General features: G+C 48.3%; 1 long non-coding RNA gene across 1 annotated transcript; it reads right to left on the reverse strand.

Moving 5' to 3' along the window:
- Positions 1 to 8,744: 8,744 nt before the first annotated feature.
- Positions 8,745 to 10,073, reverse strand: LOC142070867 (uncharacterized). Its single transcript, XR_012666783.1, has 2 exons — positions 9,907 to 10,073; positions 8,745 to 9,317 (listed from the first exon to the last, which is right to left on the reverse strand). It is a non-coding gene; the product is annotated as an uncharacterized LOC142070867 (long non-coding RNA).
- Between the last annotated feature and the right edge of the window lie 2,499 nt (positions 10,074 to 12,572).

Genomic DNA, 12,572 nt, shown 5'->3' on the forward strand with positions numbered 1-12,572 from the left:
GGAGTCAAAGTCTGCTTTTCTGAAGTCCAGGATCCGTATTCTGCTGCTTTTCTTTCTTCCTTGTGTCAGGATCCTGAACTCGACCATCTCATGGTCACTGCCTCCCAGGTTCCCATCCACTTTAGCTTCCCCTACTAATTCTTCCCGGTTTGTGAGCAGCAGGTCAAGAAGAGCTCTGCCCCTAGTTGGTTCCTCCAGCACTTGCACCAGGAAGTTGTCCCCTACATTTTCCAAAAACTTCCTGGATTGTCTGTGCACTGCTGCATTGCTCTCCCAGCAGATATCAGAGTGATTGAAGTCTCCCATGAGAAACAGGGCCTGCAATCTAGTAATTTCTGTGAGTTGCCGGAAGAAAGCGTCGTCCACCTCATCCCCCTGGTCTGGTGGTCTGTAGTAGACTCCCACCATGACATCACCCTTGTTGCTCACACTTCTAAACTTAATCCAGAGACTCTCAGGTTTTTCTGCAGTTTCATACTTGAGCTCTGAGCAGTCATACTGATCTCTTACATACAGTGCAACTCCCCCACCCTTTCTGCTCTGCCTGTCCTTCCTGAACAGCTTATATCCATCCATGACAGTACTCCAGTCATGTGAGTTATCCCACCAAGTCTCTATTATTCCAATCACATCAAAATTCCTTGACTGTGCCAGGACTTCCAGTTCTCCCTGCTTGTTTCCCAGGCTTCGTGCATTTGTGTATAGGCACTTGAGATAACCCGCTGATCGCCCCTCTTTCTCAGTATGAGGCAGGAGCCCTCCCCTCTCACGCGCTTCTGCTCGTGCTTCCTCCTGGTATTCCACTTCCCCACTTACCTCAGGGCTTTGGTCTCCTTCCCCCGGTGAACCTAGTTTAAAGTCCTCCTTACTAGGTTAGCCAGCCTGCTTGCGAAGATGCTCTTCCCTCTCTTCATTAGGTGGAGCCCGTCTCTGCCTAGCACTCCTCCTTCTTGGAACACCATCCCATGTTCAAAGAATCCAAAGCCTTCTCTCCGACACCACCTGCATAGCCATTTGTTGACTTCCACGATTCCACGGTCTCTACCCAGGCCTTTTCCTTCCACGGGGAGGATGGACGAGATCACCGCTTGCGCCTCAAACTCCTTTATCCTTCTTCCCAGAGCCACATAGTCTGCAGTGACCCGCTCAAGGTCATTCTTGGCAGTATCATTGGTGCCCACATGGAGAAACAGGAAGGGGTATCGATCTGAGGGCTTGATGAGTCTCGGCAGTCTCTCCGTCACATCGCGAATCTTAGCTCCTGGGAAGCAGCAGACTTCTCGGTTTTCCCGGTCAGGCCGGCAGATAGATGACTCAGTCCCCCTGCTGTCTTATCATGCATTTGGCAAGTGACACAGGATTTTATGAGTGCTTCAGTTTGAGAGTCCATCCCTGGCCACGAATACAGATCCCATAGTCGTTGTTTGGTTCGGACAATTCCCTTGAGTATCATGTGCAGGTGTATGAGTTTTGACGGTAATTCTTCTGGCACAAGAAGCCGGTTTGTACCTCGTAGCACAAAGACATCAAACAAAGAAAGTTCATCCCGAACTCTAAAACAAGGCAGCAAAACTGGGTCAAGGTTTTTAGGGTGACTGGGCCATCTCTTTGTCAGAAATTCCTGTAGTTTTTGTTGAATTGGACACACTGAACAAGCAGCTTGAAATTGTTCCTTTGTAACTGCAGTGAGAGTGCTTGTAAAAAACAGAACCACTACATCCTCATCCTCCAGAGGACCATCTGGTGAAGGCAAAGGCAGGAGAGAAAGACAATCAGCGACCACATTTTGGTTTCCAGGCTTATATTACAATTCACAATTGAAAGAGAGTAGTCTTGCAGACCACTGAGCAATATGGTATCCTGCTCTTCCCAGTCTTTTTGTGGTGAGCAACGTCGTCAAAGGGCTGTGGTCTGTGTGCAACTTGAATGTTCGGCCCCACAGGTAAGTTCTCCATTTTTCAGTAGCCCAGACACAAGCAAGTGCTTCTTTTCGACTGTAGAATATTTTCTCTCAGCATTATTTAGTGTCCTTGAAGCAAATGCAACAGTCCTCTCTGTGTTGTCCTCATGCAGTTGTGTGAGAACAGCCTCAAGTCCATAATCAGAAGCATCAGTAGTTACAATTGTGGGCAATGCAGGACTGAATAGTGCAAGTACTGGACTATGTACAATCAAGTCTTTCACCATTTTGAAACTAGCTTGTGCATCCATTGTCCACACTGAGGTTGAACTTCTCTGTAGTAATTCCCATAACGGTTCAATGACGGAAGCATAATTGGGAATGAATTTTGCATACCAGGAGGTAAGACCCAAGAAGGAATGTAAGGTTTGCAAATCTGTTGGAGGAGGAGCATTTGAAATTGCCAGGATATGATCTGGATCAGGTTTTAGTCCAGACTGTGAAATTATATGCCCCAGAAAGGAGAGTTCAGTTTGTCTAAATTTGCATTTGGAACTATTGAGCTGGAGGCCTGCTTTGCTGATGCAGTTTAGTACAGACTGCAGGTTATTGTCATGCTCCTCCGAAGTATTTCCAAACACGATAATATCATCCAAATAGCACTGAACTCCATGTTGATTCTTCAAATCAATGACATCATTTTTTGGAAGGCTGATGTGAGACCGTATGAAACACGTTTAAGACGAAATAGTTCCTCATGTGTAATAAATGCTGTGAGTTCTCCGCTATCTTCATGCAACATAACCTGGTGGTATGTGCTCTGCAAATCAAGAGTAGAAAACATCTGTGCTCCACAGAGTTCTGCAAATACTTCTTCTGTGTGAGGAAGAGGATGGCTGTCAATCACAATAGCTTTATTTAGCTCCCTTAAGTCCCCACAAAGGCGAATGCCTCCACCCTTCTTCTGCGTTACTACTATAGGTGAAACCCATTCCGAGGAGTCAATCTCTTCAATAATGTCCTTTTGAATACGTTTTCTAAGTTCCTCTGAAACAGCTTCCCTGACTGAAAATGGTAAGTGCTGTAAGTTCTGTCATACAGGCATCACATTATTCTGCATTTTAACTTTGTGCAGAAACCCATAAGCACAGCCAAGTTTTTCCTCAACTTGGTGTTGGGTCCCAGCTGAAACTGGTGTTTGTACCGCAAGAGTGCTTTGCTGAGGAAGATCAATTCATCCATTAACTACCCTGAGATTTAAAGCAGCCAATGACAGGTTTCAGAGTAACAGCCGTGTTAGTCTGTATTCGCAAAAAGAAAAGGAGTACTTGTGGCACCTTAGAGACTAACCAATTTATTTGAGCATAAGCTTTCGTGAGCTACAGCTGTACAGCTCAGCTGTAGCTCACGAAAGCTTATGCTCAAATAAATTGGTTAGTCTCTAAAGCAGCCAATAAATCTCTGCCAAGGATAGGGGGAGTGCCTTTGTGGACAATGTAGAACTCTGCAGTTACACAGCAATCACCAAAAATAACTATTACTGGCAGGCAGCCATGTACTGGAATATGGTTTTTCAAATAGCACACCAAGTGAAGTTTGGGTTCAGTAAGAGGCACATCTTTAAAGTAATGCAGATAGATGGAATCCCGTAGTATAGATACTGCTGAGCCAGTGTCCAACATTCTCTGAATAGAGTGTGGTTTGCCTGAGGGTATGGTGGAAACATTTACAGTGCATGTTATCTGTTCTGGAATATGTGCAGTAGTGATTTTGTCCACGCTCAGCACAGTAACATCTGATATTGTACCTGCATGCACCTGTTGATTGAACTGGCTACTGCGACATACTTTAGCAATATGCCCAATCTTTTTGCAATGATTGCACTGAGCTACTTTTGCTAGATATCCTGTGTAGCTTGCAAGGTGTTGTGGGGATCCACAGCAAAAACATGCTTTTACTGTATTTTGAATTTGCTGATTTGGTGGTTTTTCATTAGTTTTCCTCTTGCAATTGTGTGTCTGTAGTGGTAGTAAATTTTTCTGCAAAGGAGTCACAGCCTGGACTGCGCCTCCTGTATCCATGCTCATTATTTTGGCTTCAGCTGTAGCTGACTCAATCTGAGTAGCAATGGTTATTGCTTTTTCTAGTGTAAATTGTTCTAGAAGTAAGCATTTTCTTACATGAAGCATGGTTGTTTTCTCAATGAGCTGGTCTCTAATCATCTCATCTGCCATATTCCCAAAGTCACAAATTACAATCAGACTCCTCAGGGAAGCAATATACTGCATTATAGTTTCCCCTGGTTTCTGCTCACGCTGGCAAAATCTGTAACGATTAGCTACTACATTCACTTTTGGCAGAAAAAATTCTTTAATGCAGTGAGTGCAGTCTCATATTTATCATCTGCAAGGGGAAAAGTGTAAAATATACACTGCCCTTCTGCTGCAAGGCAGTGGATTAGCAGAGCACACTTTCTTACTTCAGAAATCTCTGTAGCACTGATTGCAAGTAGATAAGTCTCAAACTTATGGATCTAGGCAGTAAAAGCAATTGGAGGCTGTCATAAATATAAAGGGAAGGCTAACCACCTTTAAATCCCTCCTGGCCAGGGGAAAAAAAAACTTTCACCTATAAAGGGTTAAGAAGCTAAAGATAACCTTGCTGGCACCTGACCAAAATGACCAATGAGGAGACAAGATCCTTTCTAAGCTGGAGGCAGGGTGGGGAGGGGGGAAACAAAGGGCTCTCTCTGTCTGTGTGTTGCCTTTGCTGGGACCAGAGCAGGAATGCAGGTCAGAACTCCTGTAAAGGCTTAATAAGCAATCTAGTTAGATATGCATTAGATTCTGTTTTGTTTAAATGGCTGATAAAATAAGTTGTGCTGAATGGAATGTATATTCCTGTTTTTGTGTCTTTTTGTAACTTAAGGTTTAGCCTAGAGGGATTCTCTATATTTTGAATCTGATTACCCTGTAAGGTATTTACCATCCTGATTTTACAGAGGTGATTCTTTTACTTCAATTAAAATTCTTCTTTTAAGAACCTGATTGCTTTTTCCTTGTTCTTAAGATCCAAGGGTTTGGGTCTGTGTTCACCTATGCAAATTGGTGAGGATTTTTATGAAACCTTCCCCAGGAAAGGGGGTGTAGAGCTTGGGGGGATTTTCGGGGGAAAGACATTTCCAAGTGGGCTCTTTCCTGGTTATATTTTGTTAGACGCTTGGTGGTGGCAGCAATAAAGTCCAGGGACAAAAAGTAAAATATTTTATACCTAGGGGAAGTTTTAACCTAAGCTGGTAAAAATAAGCTTGGGTTTTTTTTCATGCAGGTCCCCTCATCTGTACCCTAGAGTTCAGAGTGGGGAAGGAACCTTGACAGAGGTTTTGGGCTTTGCAGAAAGGGTGCAGGTGGGTTCAGAGGCAGAAGATCCATCCTCATCACCAAAATGTTGTATCAACCAGGCAAGGTACTAACAAGCTTCAACAGGACTTTATTTTCAAAGTGGAAACCTCTTTACCAAACTGCTGCTGCACCCTCTGTCGCTTTTCCCAGCCTCTCAACTCCTGCCCCCTTCTTCCTGTTTTCTGTCCTTTCAGACTCCCAGCAGCCAGTGCTCCCAATTCTAATAATTACAAGCAACATCTAAACACCACAGGTGGGTGAGGTAAGATCTATTGAACCAACTTCTGTTGGTGCAAGAGACAAGCTGTCATGCTTTCACAGATACTCAGAGTGACTAGCTGTCCATTACACCTATGCAATCTCGCTGAAAGCAGTAGGTTAGCATAACTGTACCTGAGGACAAGTTCTATAGTGCCCATCCCTATTGTATATAAGTGAGGGTTTTCTATAGTGCCCATCCCTATTGTATATAAGTTGGCTTGCAGAATCTTTATTTCTAGAGATGATGTATGAGAAGATAAGAGCCTCTCTTAAATCTCAGTGCTTGGGTTGAATTTGAAGGGTTGGCAGTAAATAAAACCCCTACAATCCCCCACTCCCTTTGCTTTTGAAGGGAGCACCTTTGGTAGGAAATCACTGAGGGTATGTCTACACTACGGAATAAGGTCGAATTTATAGAAGTCGTTTTTTTAGAAATCGGTTTTATATATTCGAGTGTGTGTGTCCCCACAGAAAATGCTCTAAGTGCATTAAGTGCATTAACTCGGCGGAGCGCTTCCACAGTACCGAGGCTAGAGTCGACTTCCGGAGCGTTGCACTGTGGGTAGCTATCCCACAGTTCCCGCAGTCTCCGCTGCCCATTGGAATTCTGGGTTGAGATCCCAATGCCTGATGGGGCTAAAACATTGTCGCGGGTGGTTCTGGGTACATATCGTCAGGCCCCCGTTCCCTCCCTCCCTCCGTGAAAGCAAGGGCAGACAATCATTTCGTGCCTTTTTTCCTGAGTTACCTGTGCAGACGCCATACCACGGCAAGCATGGAGCCCGCTCAGGTAACCGTCACCCTATGTCTCCTGGGTGCTGGCAGACGCGGTACGGCATTGCTACACAGTAGCAGCAACCCCTTGCCCTGTGGCAGCAGATGGTACAGTACGACTGGTAGCCATCATCGTCATGTCCGAGGTGCTCCTGGCCACGTCGGCTGGGAGCGCCTGGGCAGACATGGGCGCAGGGACTAAATTTGGAGTGACTTGAGCAGGTCATTCTCTTTAGTCCTGCAGTCAGTCCTATTGAACCGTCTTATGGTGAGCGGGCAGGCGATACGGACTGCTAGCAGTCGTACTGTACCATCTTCTGCCAGGCAGGCAAGAGATGAGGATTGCTAGTAGTCGTATTGTACCATCTTCTGCCAGGCAGGCAAGAGATGAGGATGGCTAGCAGTCGTACTGTACCATCTTCTGCCGAGCAGCCATGAGATGTGGATGGCATGCAGTCCTTCTGCACCGTCTGCTGCCAGCCAAAGATGTAAAAGATAGATGGAGTGGGTCAAAACAAGAAATAGACCAGATTTGTTTTGTACTCATTTGCCTCCTCCCCTGTCTAGGGGACTCATTCCTCTAGGTCACACTGCAGTCACTCACAGAGAAGGTGCAGCGAGGTAAATCTAGCCATGTATCAATCAGAGGCCAGGCTAACCTCCTTCTTCCAATAAGAACAATAACTTAGGTGCACCATTTCTTATTGGAACCCTCCGTGAAGTCCTGCCTGAAATACTCCTTGATGTACAGACACCCCCTTTGTTGATTTTAGCTCCCTGAAGCCAACCCTGTAAGCCATGTCGTCAGTCGCCCCTCCCTCCGTCAGAGCAACGGCAGACAATCGTTCCGCGCCTTTTTTCTGTGCGGACGCCATACCAAGGCAAGCATGGAGGCCGCTCAGCTCACTTTGGCAATTAGGAGCACATTAAACACCACACGCATTATCCAGCAGTATATTCAGCACCAGAACCTGGCAAAGCGATACCGGGCGAGGAGGCGACGTCAGCGCGGTCACGTGAGTGATCAGGACATGGACACAGATTTCTCTGAAAGCATGGGCCCTGCCAATGCATGCATCATGGTGCTAATGGGGCAGGTTCATGCTGTGGAACACTGATTCTGGGCTCGGGAAACAAGCACAGACTGGTGGGACCGCATAGTGTTGCAGGTCTGGGACGATTCCCAGTGGCTGCGAAACTTTCGCATGCGTAAGGGCACTTTCATGGAACTTTGTGACTTGCTTTCCCCTGCCCTGAGGCGCATGAATACCAAGATGAGAGCAGCCCTCACAGTTGAGAAGCGAGTGGCGATAGCCCTGTGGAAGCTTGCAACGCCAGACAGCTACCGGTCAGTTGGGAATCAATTTGGAGTGGGCAAATCTACTGTGGGGGCTGCTGTGATGCAAGTAGCCCACGCAATCAAAGATCTGCTGATATCAAGGGTAGTGACCCTGGGAAATGTGCAGGTCATAGTGGATGGCTTTGCTGCAATGGGATTCCCTAACTGTGGTGGGGCTATAGACGGAACCCATATCCCTATCTTGGCACCGGAGCACCAAGCCGCCGAGTACATAAACCGCAAGGGGTACTTTTCGATAGTGCTGCAAGCTCTGGTGGATCACAAGGGATGTTTCACCAACATCAACGTGGGATGGCTGGGAAAGGTGCATGATGCTCGCATCTTCAGGAACTCTGGTCTGTTTCAAAAGCTGCAGGAAGGGACTTTATTCCCAGACCAGAAAATAACTGTTGGGGATGTTGAAATGCCTATATGTATCCTTGGGGACCCAGCCTACCCCTTAATGCCATGGCTCATGAAGACGTACACAGGCAGCCTGGACAGTAGTCAGGAGCTGTTCAACTACAGGCTGAGCAAGTGCAGAATGGTGGTAGAATGTGCATTTGGACGTTTAAAGGCACGCTGGCGCAGTTTACTGACTCGCTTAGACCTCAGCGAAACCAATATTCCCACTGTTATTACTGCTTGCTGTGTGCTCCACAATATCTGTGAGAGTAAGGGGGAGACGTTTATGGTGGGGTGGGAGGTTGAGGCAAATCACCTGGCTGCTGGTTACGCGCAGCCAGACACCAGGGCGGTTAGAAGAGCACAGGAGGGCGCGGTACGCATCAGAGAAGCTTTGAAAACCAGTTTCATGACTGGCCAGGCTACGGTGTGAAAGTTCTGTTTGTTTCTCCTTGATGAAACCCCCCGCCCCTTGGTTCACTCTACTTCCCTGTAAGCTAACCACCCGCCCCTCCTCCCTTCAATCACCGCTTGGAGAGGCACTAAAGTCATTGTTGCTTCACATTCATGCATTCTTTATTCATTCATCACACAAATAGGGGGATGACTACCAAGGTAGCCCAGGAGGGGTGGTGGAGGAGGGAAGGAAAATGCCACACAGCACTTTAAGCACAGCACTTTAAAAGTTTACAACTTTAAAATTTATTGAATGACAGCCTTCTTTTTTTGGGGCAATCCTCTGTGGTGAAGTGGCTGGTTGGCCGGAGGCCCCCCCACCGCGTTCTTGGGCGTCTGGGTGTGGAGGCTATGGAACTTGGGGAGGAGGGCGGTTGGTTACAGAGGGGCAGCAGTGGCAGTCTGTGCTCGAGCTGCCTTTGCTGCAGCTCAACCATACACTGGAGCATACTGGTTTGGTCCTGCAGCAGCCTCAGCATTGAATCCTGCCTCCTCTCATCACGCTGCCGCCACATTTGAGCTTCAGCCCTGTCTTCAGCCCGCCACTTACTCTCTTCAGCCCGCCACTTACTCTCTTCAGCCTGCCACCTCTCCTCCCGGTCATTTTGTGCTTTCCTGCACTCTGACATTATTTGCCTCCACGCATTCGTCTGTGCTCTGTCCGTGTGGGAGGACAGCATGAGCTCGGAGAACATTTCAGCGCGAGTGCGTTTTTTTTTCTTTCTAAGCTTCACTAGCCTCTGGGAAGGAGAAGATCCTGTGATCATTGAAACACATGCAGCTGGTGGAGAAAAAAAAAAGGGACAGCGGTATTTAAAAAGACACATTTTATAAAACAGTGGCTACACTCTTTCAGGGTAAACCTTGCTGTTAACAGTACATACATAGCACATGTGCTTTCGTTACAAGGTCGCATTTTGCCTCCTCCCACCGCGTGACTACCCCCTCAACCTTCCCCCCTCCCTGTGGCTAACAGCGGGGAACATTTCTGTTTAGCCACAGGCAAACAGCCCAGCAGGAATGGGCTCCTCTGAGTGTCCCCTGAAGAAAAGCACTCTATTTCAACCAGGTGACCATGAATTATATCTCACTCTCCTGAGGATAACACAGAGAGATAAAGAACGGATGTTGTTTGAATGCCAGCAAACATACACTGCAATGCTTTGTTCTACAATGATTCCCGAGTACGTGTTACTGGCCTGGAGTGGTAAAGTGTCCTACCATGAAGGACGCAATAAGGCTGCCCTCCCCAGAAACCTTTTGCAAAGGCTTTAGGACTACATCTAGGAGAACCGCAAATGCCAGGGCAAAGTAATCCTTTCACATGCTTGCTTTTAAACCATGTATAGTATTTTAAAAGGTACACTCACCAGAGGTCCCTTCTCCGCCTGCTGGGTCCAGGAGGCAGCCTTGGGTGGGTTCGGGGGGTACTGGCTCCAGGTCTAGGGTGAGAAACAGTTCCTGGCTGTCGGGAAAACCGGTTTCTCCGCTTGCTTGCTGTGAGCTATCTACAACCTCCTCCTCATCATCATCTTCTTCATCTCCAAAACCTGCTTCCGTATTGCCTCCATCTCCATTGAAGGAGTCAAACAACACGGCTGGGGTAGTGGTGGCTGAACCCCCTAAAATGGCATGCAGCTCATCATAGAAGCGGGGCTCGGGGGGGGTCATCATCTGGGGCTCTGACCCAGAGCGGCTGTTTGCCTCTCTGGTTTTCTGGTAGGCTTGCCTCAGCTCCTTCAGTTTCACGCGGCACTGCTTTGGGTCCCTGTTATGGCCTCTGTCCTTCATGCCCTGGGAGATTTTCACAAAGGTTTTGGCGTTTCGAAAACTGGAACGGAGTTCTGATAGCACGGATTCCTCTCCCCAAACAGCGATCAGCTCCCGTACCTCCCGTTCGGTCCATGCTGGAGCTCTTTTGCGATTCTGGGACTCCATCATGGTCACCTGTGCTGATGAGCTCTGCATGGTCACCTGCAGCTTGCCACGCTGGCCAAACAGGAAATGAGATTCAAAAGTTCGCGGTTCTTTTCCTGTCTACCTGGCCAGTGCATCTGAGTTGAGAGTGCTGTCCAGAGTGGTCATAATGGAGCACTCTGGGATAGCTCCCGGAGGCCAATACCATCGAATTGTGTCCACAGTACCCTAAATTCGAGCCGGCAACGTCGATTTAAGCGCTAATCCACTTGTCAGGGGTGGAGTAAGGAAATCGATTTTAAGAGCCCTTTAAGTCGAAATAAAGGGCTTCATTGTGTGGACGGGTGCAGGTTTACATCGATTTAACGCTGCTAAATTTGACCTAAAGTCCTAGTGTAGACCAGGGCTGAGAGACTAAACTGCATGTCATTTTTGAAGTCACTTTTTACACTTGAACCAAACTTCAGTTTATTTTCCCCAAGGTCAGTATTAGGCATCCCCTTACCAGATACACTGCAGGAATTCCAGTAGGGGCGTCAGTTGGCGTTATCATAAGGTGCAGCAATAGGGGTGGGCAAAGGACACTGGAGCTTATACAGTAGACCCTCACTATAACACCCTTCATAATAATGAGCCTTCCCCGGATCCCACTTCGAGCCCTGCAGCTGCGGCGGGGGCTGTCAGTCGCCCCAGACCTCCCTCCCTCTGCTGGAAAGTGGGGCTCTTTTGCTATAACGAACACCTAGCTATAATGAACCATTGACTTGGCTCCTGACAGGTTCGTTATAACGAGGGTGTGCTGTAGTGTGAAGCAATATTTATTTTATTGTCTCATGGAATGACTGTGGAACTAGTGGAGGTGCTAGTGCCTGAGCAGGTCATCAGCCAGAGAGATTATTTTTAGGAAAAAGAGAGACAGCAGCCACAACAGTTTCTGTAAAGAGAAAAGGAGGACTTGGGGCACCTTAGAGACTAACAAATTTATTAGAGCATAAGCTCACGAAAGCTTATGCTCTAATAAATTTGTTAGTCTCTAAGGTGCCCCAAGTCCTCCTTTTCTTTTTACGGATACAGACTAACACGGCTGCTACTCTGAAAACTCTCTCTCTCTCTCTCTCGTGTGTGTGTGTGTGGCACCTTAGGGAAAATAGTGCCCTGTGCGAACTTATATTTTGATGCCACTGCCTCGCTGGGCTCCCCACAACAGGTCAGCAGCCCACGGGAAGGCTCAGTGACAGGAGGGCACCAGAGGGCTGTGGTGGCAGGGGAGCATGGTGATCTGAGTGCCCCAGGAGGGAGGCGGGGGAGGGGGAGAACCAGAGGGGTACAGCTAGAGTCTCACTGGTGTGGGAATGGGGGAGGGGGCAGTGACATGGGCACTCCAGAAAGGCAGAGCTCTCCCCAGACCTCAGTATTGAGCATCCCCAATATTCAAGTGCTCCTCCCCAGTCCCAGGGAAGGTGGGACATTGTGGGGGAGGTTAAAATGGAAACATGCCAGCACACTGGAGGTAGCTAGGGTGGGTGGTGACGGTGGAAGGTTCGCTCTTGAACTATCCCAACACGCTGCACTGATAACTCCCTTTAGAATGAGCAAGAAAAAGGGGGAAATCCCCTGAAAGCTGGGGTGTGTGTGTGTGTGTGTGTCAGAGTATGGCATGGGAGGGGGAACCTCAAAGACTGGGGGACACTATGAGAACTGGGGAGAATACGGCGGGGGGCTGAGAACTGTGAGGCTGGAACGTGAGGGGCTCAGGGAGGGGCCTCCTGGGAGCTGGGTGGGCATGGAGGGTGCTGGGACCTGGGGGAACAGGGAGGGCACCCCTGGGAGCTGGAAGGGGTGGGACATGGGGGCACAGGGCGGGGCCCCCTGGGAGCTGGGGCACAGGGTCAGGACTGCCCCAGACTTACTCATATATTTCCCCTCCAGTTTCAGTTTCCTTCCCCTGCCAACCCTGAAGAGGCAACTTCCATTTCCCATTGACGAGCCGAGATGCCACGCTTGCGGCATCACTTTCGTTCAGACCACCCAGGGAAGAAGGAATAGCTGGGCTGGGACAGTCCCAGAGGGTACAGGGGGAACAGCCCACCGGCTCACAGAGTGTGGAGTGAAACTAGCA

The sequence above is a fragment of the Caretta caretta genome, chromosome 2, assembly GCF_965140235.1.
Source record: "Caretta caretta isolate rCarCar2 chromosome 2, rCarCar1.hap1, whole genome shotgun sequence".
NCBI classification, from domain to species: domain Eukaryota; kingdom Metazoa; phylum Chordata; order Testudines; family Cheloniidae; genus Caretta; species Caretta caretta.